The sequence below is a fragment of the Chiloscyllium punctatum genome, chromosome 6, assembly GCF_047496795.1.
Source record: "Chiloscyllium punctatum isolate Juve2018m chromosome 6, sChiPun1.3, whole genome shotgun sequence".
Lineage (NCBI taxonomy): Eukaryota > Metazoa > Chordata > Chondrichthyes > Orectolobiformes > Hemiscylliidae > Chiloscyllium > Chiloscyllium punctatum.
In genome coordinates this window covers 42,212,236-42,230,689 of record NC_092744.1, presented here as the reverse complement: position 1 = coordinate 42,230,689, position 18,454 = coordinate 42,212,236, and the positions used below count along the sequence as shown (strand labels likewise).

At 39.7% G+C, this 18,454-nt stretch overlaps 1 long non-coding RNA gene across 1 annotated transcript in view; it reads right to left on the bottom strand.

The window, feature by feature from the left end:
• Positions 1 to 1,134: 1,134 nt before the first annotated feature.
• Positions 1,135 to 18,454, bottom strand: part of LOC140478917 (uncharacterized) — a 234,478-nt gene continuing 217,158 nt past the window's right edge. Inside the window, exon 4 of the long non-coding RNA XR_011960894.1 lies at positions 1,135 to 1,230. This is a non-coding gene — a long non-coding RNA (uncharacterized lncRNA). The remainder of the gene's footprint in view (positions 1,231 to 18,454) is intronic.

Sequence of the window (18,454 nt, the reverse complement as noted above, 5' to 3'; positions counted from 1 at the left end):
ATTGTTTCTTTGGTGAATCCCCTTTTAAGGCAGAAAATTCAAAAAGGTTAGGAAAGCTTTGCAATACCATGCCAGGCCATTAGATAATAATTTTAATCCCAGAACAGACACTTCAGAAAAAAGATGGATGCAATGAATAGTAAGGCTGTGAAAATGTTTGAGACACTAGTGGAAAAATGGAAATCTCAGAACATGGTAACAAAACACTTTTAGAGTACATTTCAAGCAGCCAATGGTACTGATAACACATTGATGGAACCTGAACAAATAATGGAAACTGAAAATGTACCATGCACTTGACACATGCCAACCCTTTCTGGACATCGGTCTATGATAGATAATGGCCTAATGGATTAAGTGATAGTGAAGATCAGGATGAGGCCATCATTTACATGATTAGCTTCCAAAAGTTAAAATTAGGCTAACGCATACCAGAAGGTGCTGGTGAGTGATGGAAGCCAGTATAAATGGAAGGGCAAGGAAGGTCACAGGAGAACACAAAAACTGGTTGAATGAGCAAGAAAAGAGGCAGAATATCAGTTCTGAGGGTTGGCAGAGGAAGTAAAAATGTGGAAAGTGAGGAAATGTACTATAAATTTAGACAGTGGGTGTAAAACTGATCATAGTCCAAGTAAAAGATCACAAAATTCTGAAAGGAATTCTAAGTGGCAGTAGAGACAGTAAATAGCGGCATTTCAGATCAGGACAGGCATCTTAATAGGGGACATAGCATCGTAAAAGTAAAGATCAAGAAACAGACAAGAAGTGCCACAAGAAGCAGGAGCCCTTGTAATAGAGAAGGCTACCAACAAATGAGACATAAATTGATAACAGAAACAAAATGTGACAATATAAGCAGGCTGGCATATACATCGAGGTGTCAATTAGAGGCTAGCAATGCTATATAGGTAGATTGATTTAGAGAAACTAGTTCCTGAAGGTATGTATAAAATTAAGGCGACTTGTAACAGATTTGAGGAACAGCTAGAAAAATAAGTAGACTCCCCAGCAAAGCAAAAGTTTCAAGATTTTTCTAATTAAAAATCACACAACACCGGGTTATAGTCCAATAGGTTTATTTGGAAGCACTAGCTTTCGGAGCACTGCTCCTTCATCAGGTGATTGTGGAAGGAGCAGGAGACTATATAATGCATGTGATATTTTTCAATTCAGTCCATATTACTTAGAATAGGTTGTTTTCAACTCTGTATGGATCCAGACCCATTGGAACTGTGAAGAAAACAAAGAGAAAATGGAAAATGCTTTCTTAATACACATAGACATTTTTGCTGTGGGGAGGATCAAAGGCATTTGAAAAATTAGTGACCACTAAAATGTAAAGGAATTCAAAACTTGAAGTTGGGCTTCAGGTATTTTTCTATATTTAGAGCTGAACATCAGACTGACTTAGTTGAAAATAATTCTGAATTAGTGGTACTGGAAGAGCACAGCAGTTCAGTCAGCATCCAAGGAGCAGCGAAATGCTGCCTGAACTGCTGTGCTCTTCCAGCACCACTAATCCAGAATCTGGTTTCAAGCATCTGCAGTCATTGTTTTTACTTTAGTTGAAAATAATCCTTGATTAATGTAGAGTCATAGAGTCATAGAGAATGTTAGCAGGGTTTGAACAACTAGGGCCAGATCCCTTTCACAATGAAAACTCCACAAACAAAGAAGAAGCTTAATTAGACATTGATTATGCAAACAGACTATACAGGATGCACACTATGATATATTACAATAAAACACCATGTTAAAATATATTACAGTCAGGAAAGTGCTGAAAACAAATAAAACTGAAGGAATTAAGTTCAGACAATGTACATTCAGATTTCTAGCTATTTGTGATCCAAAAGAAATTACATCAGTCAATTTTAGTCACACCTCACATGCTAATCATCCTGATGTTTTTCAGTGTCATTATATTTTCAGTGGAAAGAAATGATAAGCATTGTCCATTAACTTGGAAGCAAAAATTAATAATAAAAATATACAGTACAGGTCGTTCTACTATAATGCACATTTCATTAATACAAATCCACTGTAACACAGTTGACGAATTGGGGACATTGTTTCTAAAGTGTGAACTTTTAAAATGTGTGTTGGCTGTAACACCATTACATAGCCAATACTTTAAGCGCTGTTTCTAAAGCGTGACTTTTCTATAATGCAGGGTTGCACAAGAACAAAGCCATCGCATTATAGAAGAACTACCTGTAGTTAACAGCTTCTTCGATGTAGGGACACTTGTTCTGTTAGTAACAACTGATATGTTGATTAATTTATCTTATTGAACTTTGTTTTCAAGAAGTGGAGATATGGAATATGTGAAAGATTTGATTCTTAATCATTTTCATCTTTTATGAAGTTTTACAGATTAATTTAATTTATAGAGAAAAAGAATCTGTTCATTTTTAGTTGGTTCCATTGCATAGCAAATACCGAAAAAGTGAAAGTGATGAGTTAAACAGGTTTGGATATTGATTTGTTAATTATACTTCAATATGTAAAGCATTTCATGAAAGATGGGCACAGCAGACCTGGTATGCATTATTTTTAACATTGACATTTTGATTTGATCTTCTAGTTTTGATTTAAGGTCTAGTGCCTGCATTATTTATTTTTGTTTGTTTCATTGAATTGCTCTTCTGCAAAAACAAGAATAACTTTAATGTCTAAAATTTTAAGTTGTTATGATTCCCTCAATGGGCATCTATTTCTGTTTCCATTTTGTCTGATTTTTTAAAACATGATTTTCTTCAAAACAGGGTTGCAGAGTATATACAGAGCTGGATGTAGACTCAGTTCATGCTAGAGTTCAGAATAAAGCCTGGACCCATGATTTTCTGATATTCAGATCATGAAGCCCTCAAAATGTATAAGCAATGTGAACATGGCATGACATGGAACTTATGATCTGATCATGTTCATAATGAATGATACCACACTTTTTGTTAACATTCTCATTTTTCTTTAGCAAATTGCAAAAATATCCAAAGTTTTACAAACATTAGGGTGACACAATGGTTCAATGGTTAGCACTGCTGCTTCACATTGCCAGGAAGCTGGGTTTAATTCCATCCTTGGAAGACTGTGTGTGTGGAGTTTGCACATTCTCCCTGTGTCTGTGTGGGTTTCCTGTGGGTGCTCAGGTTTCCTCCCACAGTCCAAAGATGTGCAGGATAGGTGGATAGGCCATTCTAAGTTGCCCATAGTATCCAGTGATGTGCAGGCTAGGTGAATTAGCCATGGGAAATGCAGGGTTATAGAGATTGGGTGGAATATGCTTTGGGGGGTCAGTGTGGACTCGATAGGCTGAATGGCCTGCTGCCACACTGTCGGGATTCTATGAAATAACAAATAGTAGCTTTGCAGCAGATAATTGATCCTTTTGATGGTTAAAAGTGTCAAATAAATTATGGCATACTGCTAGACTATTATTTTCCCTTATGAATCAATAGTGATGAAGGATTTGTTCATTTTCTCTCATGACTGGTAGTTAGAGAGTGTCTGTGTCTGCTTTCTCCTAGTGCTGCTGCCTAGTCCCCTGAACGGAGAGCAGACCTCACAAACAACTCCGAGCCCCAGAGGAAATCAATTAACCAAATAATCAATTATCCAAACAAAATAGTGCCCACCCATTTCATTCGGATAATCGAGGTTCCTCTTAACAAGAAACAGTATGGTGTTACTTATAGATGTCCGTCAAACATAATGCAGTGCACTTATGTAAACTAAGCACTGTAAATGATAACTGAATACAATATGAAAGGAATTCAACAATTTTCTATTATTTTTGGATGCTGTACAAGATGTTTTTGTGATCTCCAAATGGTTGGTGATGAAAAAAGTAAAATGAACATTTGTCAACATTTTGCAACTTGTGTGTTTTGCAAAAAAAAGCCAAAGCATAAATATCTTTTTTTTTTGACATTATACAGTATAAAATATTTACTTTCCAAAAAAACAGTACTGCCAGTTTATGTTATCTTGATCACATTCAGTCTAAAGATATGATATTTTAAAATATTGGGGGTTACTCATAGACATAGAGAGATGGAGATGTATGGAATGAGCTGCCAGAGGAAGTGGTGGAGGCTAGTAACAACTGCAACATTTAAAAGGCATCCGGATGGTATATGAATAAGAAGGGTTTAGAGAGATATGGGCCGGGTGCCGGCAGGTGGGATTAGATTGGGTTGGGATATCTGGTCGGCATGGACGATTTGGACTGAAGGATCTGTTTCCGTGCTGTACATCTCCATGACTCTATGACTTACAGGATGGTTGGGAAGTTGAGACCTTCATTCCTAGTTGAGACTGCAGCCAGTCTGGAGAAAAGGGCTAATAAAGTTGGAGTATTGTAAAGGCAACCACATACCTGGGAACCTCTCAGGCAGTCCAGACAATGGGCCATGGTCAGTCCATCAAACCGTCCAAAGAAATCAGTGGAAATGGGGATGGGTATAATAAGGGGGTCACTGCTGCAGGCATGACACTTGGCAACATATTCATGGGGATTAAGAGCAGTAGGCTGGGGGGGAAGGATGACACTTTCAAAGTAGAGAGCTGTATTTGTAAGTGGGGCACATGATAAAATTTGGGTGGGAATGTGGTATAGAGGAATTGTTGATTGTCCACGGTTAGGAGCAGCACAATTTCAAAGTGGAAGGGAACAGTGAATAATGTACCCTGGAGGGGGAGATGAGCAAGTGTTGGCTCAGGTTGGGTCAGAACCTGGTGTGACGCAAAGCCTATGGCATTCGTGGAAAGGGCTACCTGGAAGAGGATGCCAATCTTTGGTATCTCTCCACCTCAGGCTGAAAACCGTTGCCCAAAGTGACTTCACCATCAGCTTCCATCATCCTGAAAATGGAAAGTATATAATAGGAAAGAAAATGATTGTGAGAACACTCATTTTGGTAAATGTCTCAACTGTGAGGGAGAGGGCTACAAGATCCGCAGCTGGGAGACTGTATGGAGAGTAAGATAATTAAAAACAGGCTCATATATTGTATCTAATTCCTGATGATTCAAATGCATTGGCTGCCTGTGTGTTGTATTGGCTCCCTGTCTGTTGTACAACTCCCTGTCTCAGACATTGCCACCTATTTCATTCAACACCGACTTTTGCACAAACAGGTCAGGGAATGATGACGGATGTTTGACCAGGAGGGTCCATTGTCCTGTATACACCTTTTTCCTCTCACTTCCACATGCTACAGCAGCGTCTCAGCGCAGATATCAATTCATGGTACATCCTAAATGGACAAAATGGAGATATAGTTACATTTGAGGCTTTGAGACAGAATCTCCATGCAAAACCACTAACATTTCACATGAGCATAGGTGGCATGGATGATATTGCACTGTGTATCAACGTGCCCTCAAAAGGATTTCTTCTTTTCTCTCCATACCATTATATCTTAATGTTGTCGTCAGCACTTTCTTCCTCAGAGAGCTAGGAGATGCCTTCTGGCTGAATAGCCTGCTCTTCACCTGGGACATGGCCATCCTAAAGGCACTTGCAAGGCATGGGAGAGAAGGCTTCCCAGCCAGGGGTTAGAAGGTTTTGCAGTGAATGACACTGACTGTGAGGTTAATGGTTGAATAAACAGTGGTATTTACCCATTTGGCAGGACATGGATATTTCATGAAGTTGTCTTGGTCTTGCTTTTTTGCAGCAGGGAGAGGCAGGAGCTGGGTGGAAGTGAAGTCGGAGTGCAGAGGCTGTTGGGAAGGTGGGTGAGTGTTATTTACGTAGGTGTGTTCTTCTGGTGTAAGTGTAAGTGTGGAAAGTGTGTACACGTTCAGCTTCTGACAGAGCATACTGCAGCACTGAAGAAAGAACTAGATGACCTCAGGCTCATCCGAGAGAATAAGATCTTTCTGGACAGGACCTTCAGCGAGGTTATTACATCGAGCAAACCAGAAGAGAGTAGAAGGGAGAAGACGATGAGGAAGGCAGAGATGAGACAAGTGCAAGAGACCCCGGGGGAAGTAACTGTCAGGAACAAGTTGAATCTCTTGGAGATCGTAGAGACAGATGTCACTGCCAGTCCGAGAGGCAGCCAGGTCTGCCAATCAGAAATTGGTGTGGAGGCAGAGCCGAGGAGTCAGACATCACACAGAGCCGTGGTAATAGGGGACTCCATAGTGAGAGGAACTGAAAGGGGTTTCTGATGCAACAGGCGGGATTTGAGGACGGTGTGTTGCCTTCCTGGTGCCAGGATTAAGGACATCGCAGACAGAGCGCAGGAAATCCTCAAGGGCAAAGGTGAAGAGTCGGACATGGTGGTGCATGTTGGCACAAATGATGTCAGGAAGAAGAGGAGGGACATTCTACAGCGGGACTACGGAGAACTTGGAAGAAGACTGAAAAGCAGGACATCCAGAGTGGTTATCTCTGGTTTGCTTCCAGTTCCTCGGGCTGGAGATGACAGGAACAGGGAGATAATGGACTTGAATGTGTGGCTGGGGAATTGGTGCAGGAAGCAAGGATTTGAATTCTTGGATCACTGGGGTATGTTTAGCTCTAAGGATAAATTATACAAGAGGGATGGGTTGCATCTTAATAGGTGGGGGACCAGCATTCTGGCAGGTAGGTTTGCCATTGCAACACAGCTGCGTTTAAACTAAATAGAAGCGGGGAGACAAACTGGAAGTTTAAGAAGGAAGTTAAAGGGGAAGTTAGAACAAGAGAAGGCAAGAAAGACAACAGAATCAATGGAGCAGAAAACTCAAATAGGGATCATGCCGTAAGGTTGACTGAAATAGGGATTGATAGGAATGGTGAGGGCAGTAACAGATTAAAAATATTATATATGAATGCACGAAGCATTAGAAATAAGATGGATGAGCTTGAGGCTCATTTGGAAATTGGTAGTTACGACATTGTGGGGATAACTGAGACGTGGCTTCAAGTGGACAGGGCCTGGGAAATGAATATTCAAGACTATACGTGCTATCATGAAGACAGACTGACTGGCAGAGGGGGTGGGGTGGCCCTATTGGTAAGGAATGATATTCAGTCCCTTGCGCGGGGTGACCTTGAATCAGGGGATATAGAGTCAGTATGGATATAGCTGAGAAATTCTAAGGGTAGAAAGACCCTAATGGGAGTTATCTACAGGTCCCCAAACAGTAGCCTGGATGTCGTGTGTAAGTTGAATAAGGAGCTGAAATTGGCCTGTCGCAAAGATATTACTACAGTTGTTATGGGGGATTTCAACATGCAGGTAGACTGGGAGAATCGGGATGGTACTAGACTCCAAGAAAGGGAGTTTGTGGAGTGCCTCCAAGATGGATTCTTAGAACAGCTTGTGCTGGACCCTACCAGGGAGAAAGCAATTCTGGATCCAGTGGATGTAGTGTACCTTGACTTTCAGAAAGCCTTTGATAAAGTCCCACATAGGAGGTTAGTGAGCAAAATTAGGGTGCATGGTATTAGAGGCAAAGTACTGACTTGGATTGAAAATTGGTTGGCTGACAGGAAACAAAGAGTAGTGATAAACGGCTCCCTTTCGGAATGGCAGGCGGTGACCAGTGGGGTACCGCAGGGATCAATGCTGGGACCGCAGCTTTTTACAATATATATTAATGATATAGAAGATGGTATTAATAGTAGCACTAGCAAATTTGCTGATGATACAAAGCTGGGTGGCAGGGTGAAATGTGAGGAGGATGTTAGGAGATTACAGGGTAACATGGACAGGTTAGGTGAGTGGACGGATGCATGGCAGATGCAGTCTAATGTGGATAAATGTATGGTTATCCACTTTGGTGGCAAGAACAGGAAGGCAGATTACTACGTAAATGGAGTCAAGTTAGGTAAAGGGACAGTACAAAGAGATTTGGGTGTTCTTGTACACCAGTCAATGAAGGTAAGCATGCAGGTACAGCAGGTAGTGAAGAAGGCTAATAGCATGCTGGCCTTCATAATAAGAGGGATTGAGTATAGAAGCAAAGAGGTTCTTCTGCAGCTGTACAGGCCCTGGTGAGACCGCACCTGGAATATTTTGCGCAGTTCTGGTCTCCAAATTTGAGGAAAGACACTCTGGCTATTGAGGGAGTGCAGCGTAGGTTCATGAGGTCAATTCCTGGAATGGCTGGACTATCTTATGTTGAAAGATTGGAGCGACTGGGCTTGTATATGCTTGAGTTTAGAAGACTGAGAGGGGATCTGATTGAGAAATATAAGATTATTAAAGGATTGGACACTCTGGAGGCAGGAAACATGTTCCCGCTGATGAGTGAGTGCTGAACCAGAGAGCACAGCTTAAAAATATGGGGTAGACCATTTAGGACAGCGATGAGGAGAAACTTCTTCACCCAGAGAGTGGTGGGTGTGTGGAATGCTCTGCCCCAGAAGGCCATGGAGGCCAAGTCTCTGGATTCGTTTAATAAAGAGTTGGATAGAGCTCTCAAGGAAAGTGGAATCAAGGGTTATGGAGATAAGGCAGGAACAGGATACTGATTGAGGATGATCAGCCATGATCATAATGAATGGTGGTTCAGGCTCGAAGGGCAGAATGGCCTACTCCTGCACATATTGTCTATTGTCTATCTGGTGTTGTGCAACGAACCGGATTTGACCAGCGACCTCGAAGTAAAGGAGTCATTAGGAAGTAGTGACCACAATATAATAAGCTTTAATCTGAAGTTTGAAAGGGAGAGGGTAGAATCGAAAGTGACAATATTTCAGTTGAATAAGGGGAACTATTGTGCTATGAGGGAGGAGCTGACCAAAGTTCAATGTGCAATAACCTAGCAGGAATGACAGTGGAACAACAATAGCAGGTATTTCTGGGTATAATGCAGAAGATGCAGGATCAGTTCATTTCAAAAAGGAAGAAAGATCCTAAGGGGAGGCAGGGGTGGTCGTGGCTGACGAGGGAAGTTAAGAAACATATAAAGACAAAAGGGAAAAACTATAACATAGCAAAGATGAGTGGGAAATCAGAGGACTGGGAAGGTTTTAAAGAACAACAGAGGATAACTAAAAAGGAAATACCCAAAGAAAAAATAAGGTACGAAGGTCAACTGGCCTAAAATATAAAGGAGGATAGTAAAGGCTTTTTTAGGTATGTGAAAAGAAAAAAAAAGGTTAAGACTAAAATTGGGCAATTGAAGACAGAAACGGGTAAATTTATTATGGGGAATAAAGAAATGGCAGAGGAGTTGAATTGGTACTTCAGATATGTGTTCACTGGGGAAGACACGAGCAATCTCCCAGATATAATAGTCGCTGAAGGATCTGAACTGAAGGAAATTTATATTAGGCAGCAAATGGTGTTCGAGAGACTGTTTTGTCTGAAGGCTAATAAGTCCCCGGGACCTGCTAGTCTGCATCTCAGGGTACTGAAGGAGGTGGCTCTAGAAATCATGGATGCATTGGTGACCATTTTCCAATGTTCGATAGATTCAGGACCAGTTCCTGCAGATTGGAAGGTGGCTACTGTTGTCCCACTTTTTAAGAAAGGAGGGAGAGAGAAAACAGAGAATTATAGACCAGTTAGTCTGACCTCAGTGGTGGGAAAAATGCTGGAGTCAATTATAAAGGATGAAATTATGACAGATCTGGATAGCAGTAACAGGATAGGTCAGAGTCAGCATAGATTTATGAAGGGGAATTCATGCTTGACTAATCTTCTGGAATTTTTTGAAGATGTAATTCTGAAGATGGACAAGGGAGATCCATGGATGTAGTATACCTGGACATTCAGAGAGCCTTTGATAAAGTTCCACATAGGAGGTTAGTGAGCAAAATTAGGGCACATGGTATTAGGGGCAAAATACTGACATGGATAGAAAATTGGTTGGCTGACAGGAAACAAAGAGTAGTAATAAACGGAATGGCAGGCGGTGACCAGTGGTGTGCCGCAGGAATCAGTGCTGGGACCGCAGCATTTTTCAATGTGCATTAATCATATAGATGAAGGTATTAAAAGTAATATTAGCAAATTTGCTGATGACACAAAGCTGGGTGGCAGGGTGAAATGTGAGGAGGATGTTAGGGTAACTTGGACAGGCTAGGTGAGTGGACGGATGCGTGGCAGATGCAGTTTAATGTGTATAAATCTGTGGTTATCCACTTTGGTGGCAAGAACAGGAAGGCAGATTACTACCTAAATGGAGTCAAGTTAGGTAAAGGGGCAGTACAATGAGATCTAGATGTTCTTGTGCATCGGTTAATGAAAGCAAGCATGCAGGTACAGCAGGCAGTGAAGAAAACTAATAGCATGCTGGCCTTCATAACAAGAGGAATTGAGTATAGAAGCAAAGAGGTCCTTCTGCAGCTGTACAGACCCATGGTGAGACCGCACCTGGAATATTGTGCGCAGTTTTGGAAAGACATTCTGGCTATTGAGGGAGTGCAACATAGGTTCATGAGGTCAATTCCCGGAATGGCGGGACGATCTTATGCTGAAAGATTGGAGCGACTGGGCTCGTATACGCTTGAGTTTAGAAAACTGAGATGAGATCTGATTGAGATGTATAAGATTATTAAAGGATTGGACACTCTGGAGGCAGGAAGCATGTTTCCGCTGATGGGTGAGTCCCAAACCAGAGGACACAATTTAAAAATAAGGGGTAGGCCACTTAGAACAGAGTTGAGGAGAAACTTCTTCACCCAGAGAGTGGTGAGTGTATGGAATGCTCTGCTCCAGAAGGCCATGGAGGCCAAGTCTCTGGATATTTTCAAGAAAGGGTTGGATAGAGCTCTTAAGGATAGTGGAATCAAGGGTTATGGGGATAAGGCAGGAGCAGGATACTGATTGAGGGTGATCAGCCATGATCATAATGAATGGTGGTACTGGCTCGAAGGGCAGAATGGCCTTCTCCTGCACCTATTGTCTATTGTCCCCTGAGAGTCTGGTTTCATACTGAGTGAGGAGCTAATTCCGACACCCTCTACCCATCCTGGTTCTCTCTGTCCTGTAAGGGGCTGTTTTCTCCAGTAATGGGGTATACAGAGGTGAAAGTGGATTGCACAATTTTAGGGTTGATTCAGGTCAGAGAAAAGATAGTGAGATGTTCTGGGTGACTGAGTAAGCAACATAGAAGCCATGGACAGTTGGACTGGGAGGAAGAAGTTGGGGAAGAGAATTAAAGTGAGTGATGAAAGATGTTGCATGTAATTGTAAGACTAGTAGAGCATGACCCTTGGTGGGGGGTGGGTGCAGTAGCAGAGAGGGAGAGAGAAAATGTGAGGTGACAGAAGAGGGGTGGCATTTACCCTGTTAGAATGAAGACATTACTGGTCATTCCTCCATATTGTGGATATAACACAATGGCAACCTTGGACCATGTTGCCAAGTTCTGGTCTAGTCTCCACTGCTGGTCCTTGAAAAGTTCCATGGTTTAGTATTATAACTCCATTACACGAGGTCTGCAATTTACGATGCTCATAGGTATGAATGCATTCCCATACAGTGGTGTAATTTTAAAGATCTGACATACAAACATTTCTTGTCCTTACAAACAGCTACTTTGTATTGTCTTAGACTGTGTTCCGACTTGCCTGCATAACAACTTGCAAATAGTCTCAAACAGCACCCATTCACAGCCCAGGAACTGCCTGTACATATTTAAAATGCTGAAATAATGATTTAACTTGCAAGAAATGGTGCCTCTAGTTCTACATTAAGCTGGGATAGTCTTAAACAAAGTTGATCTTGGCTAATTATTTACCTTTGTTAGAAGGCCCTAGTTAAGGATCACAGATGGGTAAATTGCATGGGTCCTTGCTGTTGTTTGGTCTTTTCAGCTTTTGTTTATCCTGATGGGGGCATCCCACAGGCCTGGGTGTGTCTCACTATAATCGACTCCTTGTAGATTTCAGAGACGATAATGTCTATTTGGGGATGTTTGAGCCAAAGAGCTGAGTGTGACAACCAAGGATTGATGAGACTCTTTGTGGTGCATGTTGTAAACTTGCAAGATTGAGAATTTAACACACTAAGTTGTGTTCAGTCCTGGCCTTAAATACTTTATTGTAAAGGTAATGGAGTCTGGAGAATGGTGTAACAATTGCAAATGAACACAACAGAAATCAAAGAAAAATGAAAGCAGTTCAACTTCAAGGACTATAGACAGACTATTTTTATTACATAATAAATCTCAGCTGCTGGCATTTATGGAACAAATATGCCTCATTACATCAGATTCTAGTGTTACCCTTTCATGCTATAGTAATAATAAATATCTCGAAAAATCACAACATTTAAAGGGAAGATGTGAGAATATGACTACTGAGTTGAAGATGTGATTTAAACTTCAATTAGTCTTAATTAATTCAATGTGTGACAAAAAGTTTACATTGAAAACTGTTTGAAATTCTGGATGTTGCTGAAGGTCCTTTCCAAATTTGAAGAAAAGTCCTTGTTGGTCTTCATGTTCCAGTTTTATACACTTTTGGGTCCATGTGGTATGTTGTAATAAAGCTGACTGAACATTTTAAAATCCCCTTCAGTCAAATAAAAACCATGTCCCTTGTGATTGAATCCCACCCACAAATTAAACAATCTGTTGCCCTATGCCCTCTTTCTTACTGGCAATGACAATGCTATAAAAATTAAATACAAAGTCTGGAAATGCTAAATACAGTAATAACAAGGAATCTCAAACTGGGAATGTCAATTTTACAGTCAACACTATGACTGACATTCGCAGAAAACTGTTGTTCAAGACTGAAAAATCATTGCCTGGATTTCAACCTCTTCCTACTGTGTGGAATCATCATTTGAAAGTCTTTTTGGAATGGCTTTAAGTGTTCTTATCCAAAATGGAGAAAGTTTCATTTAAAAACTGATTAACTAAAGTTAACCAGAGATCAATTTTTTTTATCATCTAAGACACATTGAATTTAACTTTCCATTTAGCCATTGAAATGCTTTTAAGGAAACCCATGTGATCAAATCTTTTGTGGATTATAAGTATGTTTTAAATTTCCAATCTTACTGATTGCAGTTTGAATGATTTTCTCCATTGAATATTTTTTAAAAGTGTTTTTGCTGCAACTGTAAATATTGTTAAATGGAACATAATCAAGCTGAATGCCTGCTAATTCACTGGAGAACTGTACTTGTATTTATATAGTGTTTTTAAATATAGAAAGATATCTCTGGATATTTCACAAAGCTTTTATGAAAGGCTTAGGTTTATGGTGACCACAGGTTTTTCAAAGTAAGAGAGGATGCTGAAGCAATAATGGAGACTAGGAAACAGATTTTGACTCTGTAATATGTGTAATGCTGTCAAGCTGCTCCTCCAGACATCCAGTAACAGGAGGAGGAGCAAGTGTTAGAATGTGGACTTCAAACACACCTTTAGATTGAGTTCACGTTACAAGATGCCAACTGTGTGTAATTCTTTTGTGTAGTTGTGTGTTCCTGTCTCAGACAGCTTGAAAGAGAACCATTAGAATAACTGGATGTGACAAACTCAGAGCAGGCTATAGTTTCATTTCCCTATATTTTAAATTTCAAAACATACTTTATTCATAAAATCATCTATAAGTACATACAAATGTTCTAAATCAGTGCTGTACAGTCTCTACAGAAGAAAGAAAAACAAACAAGGCTTTGGAAATCTGATATTTCTCAGAGCTTCTCTACAGTTGTAAAACCTGGTCTCACTCTTACCTCTATTTACGTTAGCTGCAGAGGCTAGTTCAAACTGGTCGTGGACGCTCACAAGTCTGTGCGATAACAGTGGACCTGAGCTGAAAGCTGCGACATCATCTACATACAGGCAGGCTTTAACCTGCAGGCCTTCACTCAGAATAACCATCTTCTCAGACTCACATCCTTCTGATGGACTCGGCAAAAGGCTTTATTCAACACACAAACAAATCAGCAGAAAGAAGGCCGCCATACCTGACTCCAGATCTGATCAGGAAGCTTTCTGATTCCTACCCATTGATTTGATTTCATTTCCCTATATACTCCATTTTCTTCTTGAAATGCTGATGGTGGGAATCAAAGCCTTTCCATGCTTTAACTGCTCTCAAATTTCGATCTGTTCCTTTTGTATTATGGTGACTAGTCAGGTATTCTAAATTGGGGAACACCATTGCAATGTTCTGTGTACAACCTTCAGCTCTTATAATTTGGTCTGGTTGTGTTATGAGATGGAATACTGCGTACAATTCTGGTTGTCCTTCTATAGGAAGAATGTTGTTAAAATTGAGAGGATACAGAAAAGATTTACCAGGATAGGAGAGTTTGAGTTATAAGGAGAGGATGGATAGCCTGGGGCTTTTCTCCTTGGACCATTGAAGGCTCAGGCTCATAGAGGTTTATAAAATCATGGGGACATGGATAGAGTGAATATACAAAGTATTTTTCCAAGGATTGGGGAGACCAATACTAGAGGACATAAGTTTAAGGAAAGAGGGAAAAGATTTAAAAATTACCTGAGATGCAACATTTTTATGCAGAGGGCAATGCGTATATAGAACAAGCTACCAGAGGAAGTGGTTGAGTTAGATACAATTACAGCACTTTAAAAGGCATTGGGATGGGTACGTGAATAGTAAGGGTGTAGAGGGATATAGGCCAAAAGCTGGCAAAAGGGACTAGAGTCATATAGTCATAGATTAGGTTAGATTGGGATGTATGGTCAGTGAGGACAATTTGGACTGAAAGGTTTGTTTCCGTGTTGTAAACTCTATGATTCTACGAGAGTGTGCTAAGAATTTCAATTATACATTCTCTAACATGAATGTATGGCCTACTAGAATATGGGTACATATCTGATGCAGTGAACAAGATGTAAGTTTAAGTGAAGACTTTTAATGCTGCTGATTAATAGTAAATGTGAAACAAAGTAACAGGCAACACTGTGTGACATGCATAGTTTGATGCCCACCAAATAAATGGCACTTTTTTGTCCATATTTGTAACTTGCGTTTCTGCCAGCTGTTGACAAATCAAGTAGATACTGTAAAAAACATTTATCCTGACTACCACATTTACTGTTACACTTGTCTTCGGAACGTAACTTGGAATATCAAACTGAGCAATTAGCTCACACCAGCTTCTGATTTTTCTGTTGTTTCGCCTTGACTATGGAAAAAACAACAGCAGAAACGTTTCAAAAATCCTTCCTCTCCAAGTCACTTTCATAATATGAAAAAGTGTGACCATTCCCTTTTTGTCTCTGGATCAATATCCTGGAATTTTCTGTCTAACACCACAAGGACAGCTATGGTTGAAGAAGAAGGCTCCTCTATTATTATGGGAGAAAGTGAGGACTGCAGATGCTGGAGATCAGAGCTGAAAATGTGTTGCTGGAAAAGCGCAGCAGGTCAGGCAGCATCCAAGGAACAGGAGAATCAACGTTTCGAGCATGAGCCGAAAGAAGGGCTCATCCCCGAAACGTCGATTCTCTTGCTTCCTGAAGAAGGGCTCATCCCCGAAACGTCGATTCTCCTGCTTCCTGAAGAAGGGCTCATGCCCGAAACGTCGATTCTCCTGCTTCCTGAAGAAGGGCTCATGCCTGAAACGTCGATTCTCCTGCTCCTTGGATGCTGCTTGACTTGCTGCGCTTTTCCAGCAACACATTTTCAGCTCCGCTATTATTATGTCTGAACAACAGTGGTGAGCAAAACTGTGGTCCTGTGTACTACCCTCTTCAGGAACATCTTTTTAAACACCATTTGGCCAGACATCAACCTGTGGGTCTAGGTGATTTAATCATTTCTGCTGCCTTGTTTACTACTTTAATTTTGCTAACTGCAACTTTTACACCATGTTGATTTGGGAATTACTTTAATTACTTTCATTAGAACGTTATCAACTTTATTCTGTTTTTTCCAACCACAGATGCAGGCTGAGCTGAGTATATCTTGCATATTCTGTACTTAATTTAAATTATTTGCTGCCTGTGAAAAATTAAAACGATTCAATCCTCATGTGTAGTCAATTAACATTAAATTACTATTTCTATTTCAATGAAAGTTTTACAAAGTCTCTCATTTGCCACTTTGATTAATTAACAGTACCAAGCCAATTTAGGCTCTGAACTATCAATGTATCAACCAGGATAAACTTTAAGAAATCCTACAAGTTTGAGTTATTAGTAAGTTCTGTGTTTTTTGTGCAATTACTTCAGCAACTGGGATCAGAAAGATTCAATAACAATTGCTGTTTTAATTATTATTGATTCTGTTGCTGTCAAGTTGTGTATGTTGATGATGTTGGATCCTACTTAAAGTGAATTAAACTAGCTTCACCATAAGTTGGTAGATACTGCTCAGGGCCTCTAACTCAGAGGTGTTAAGATCAACTCTTCCATGGTATGAGATAATATCAACAGATTACTCATAAATCAAGAACTAACCTTTTTTTTCTCTCCATTGTTCTTTTTGACGCAGGACCATACAGCCAGGTGTAATTATCCTCTGAGCCAGAGGGGGTGCTCTTAGATTTGATTTTACAGTTTTCCATCCACCAGCACTTTCTGCTGATCTTTCAAAGAGGAGTTAACCTTTGCTCTGTGCTATCTCTTGCAGCTATGAAAGTTTGTAGACCCATACATTGCATTATCTTTATGGGAAAAGGTTCATAATTATTACAGTTGGATTCTTTTCCTGGAATACATGACACATACCCATAGTTTCAATTCCTGGATTCCTTACTCTGATGCACACAAGTTATCCCAGTAAATTTATCGAGAATTTAAAACAGTGAAAATGCATCCTCAAACTTTAGATGTCTCTAATGAAATACACTAAGTAGCAATATAACCTGCTCATTTCAGATTTACAGTGGTGTGTCACATAACAAAGGCTTGATAAGGTAGAATGTGTGATATGTGATTACTTTTGTGTTTACCACATTTGGTGCTTGTAATTATGAAACTAAGATTGAAAAGGTATTTCTGCTAAAAAGTTTAATTTCAACCAATTGGACTATTCAATTGAAAGAAACTAACTTACCAGAAAAAGATTTATTTTTGATTCTGTGTTAGGGTTCTGAGGAAATGTTATTCAACCTGAAATGTTATCTCTGATTTCTCTCCACATATGCTGCCAGACCTACTGAGCTTTTCCAGCAATCTCTAGTTTTGTTTCATTTTTCAGTTACTGTCTCAATTATGAAGTGTGACAGGAACTGCACCAAATGGAAAACTGACTTTATTTGGATCAGCTAAATTTTATAAGTGGGACTTGTATTCTTTAAACATTTGCAACTTACTTGAATTAACTTTTCAGGTTGTTTTAGTCAGAAAAAAAATCAGAATAGGATTATAATTTGAGTGGGTGATATGGTCAGCAGAGGATCAGAATTTTATTCTATGTAATTGAGCAATAAACAAGAAGTGGAAGTTGTCACATCTCAGAGGGAGCAGCAACTACAGGACAATGAATCTTTTAAACTTGAGTCTTCTTGTCAAACACACAAACATGTCTGTCAGAGAAATAAAAGAAAATTAATGATCAGAACTCACTGACTGAAGGAGGAAATATTAATGAATTCAGGGCAGGCTTGACGCAGACATGCAGGAGAAGAGACTAAAGATTTAGAAGAAGAGTTGGGAGAGGTAATGAGATATAGGAGGAGATTCATGTACACTAATAACACCCACACTGGTCAATTGGGTCAAATGGACAGTTGTGCAGTAGATGTTATCAGAAAATAAATTTTCACCATAAAACTACAAATCCTTTCTAACTAAATTAAGCATGATTTGTGATATTGAATTATCTGAAGTAACATTATTGTATGTATTATGAAGAGGGCTCACACACTGTTCAATTTTTAGACTCTACCTGTGATTAAGTATCGTTGTAAATGAGTTAAGGTTAGGTGGTTCTGTATAACCTTCTAAAGGACAGAAAGGATTCCCATGGTTGCGCTATTTCACTGAAAAGTTAACAATCATGTACTGGAAGAGATTTACTTTTAGAGTCAAATCTTTTAAGAATTATAAGCCAATGCAGCATTGTGCCTGAACCTTGGATCAATTAATGTATATTTTTGATTTGGTGCTATGCTACTTTTGATCTGTACCTAAAGTCATAGTCTAACTTTAATAATCAGTTCTATTTAATAGGATTATTTTGATTTATTATTTCTGGTGACCTAACCAATTTCTCTAATCACCATGTTCAGTGATTTTATTACACACATCCGGAGCAAATGGGATTTTTAATCCAGGCTTCCTGGCTCCAATCTCAATGATCGCAGTGGTCTACTCTGGATAAACAAGAGGATGTTCTATCTTCTAAATATCCATCATTGACAACTTCTCAAATATGTACAAAGCAGAATTTCTATAAATTGCACTTAAATGCTGTAATATTTGTTTATTTTATTGATTCAAATATTTTTCTCACAATTCCCTAATCTGTAACAGCATTTGCACATTCAATCATCATTGTACTCAATGTTGGTGTTGAAATTATTTGTTTTCATTCTTGAAATATTGTAAATGTTTTACAATG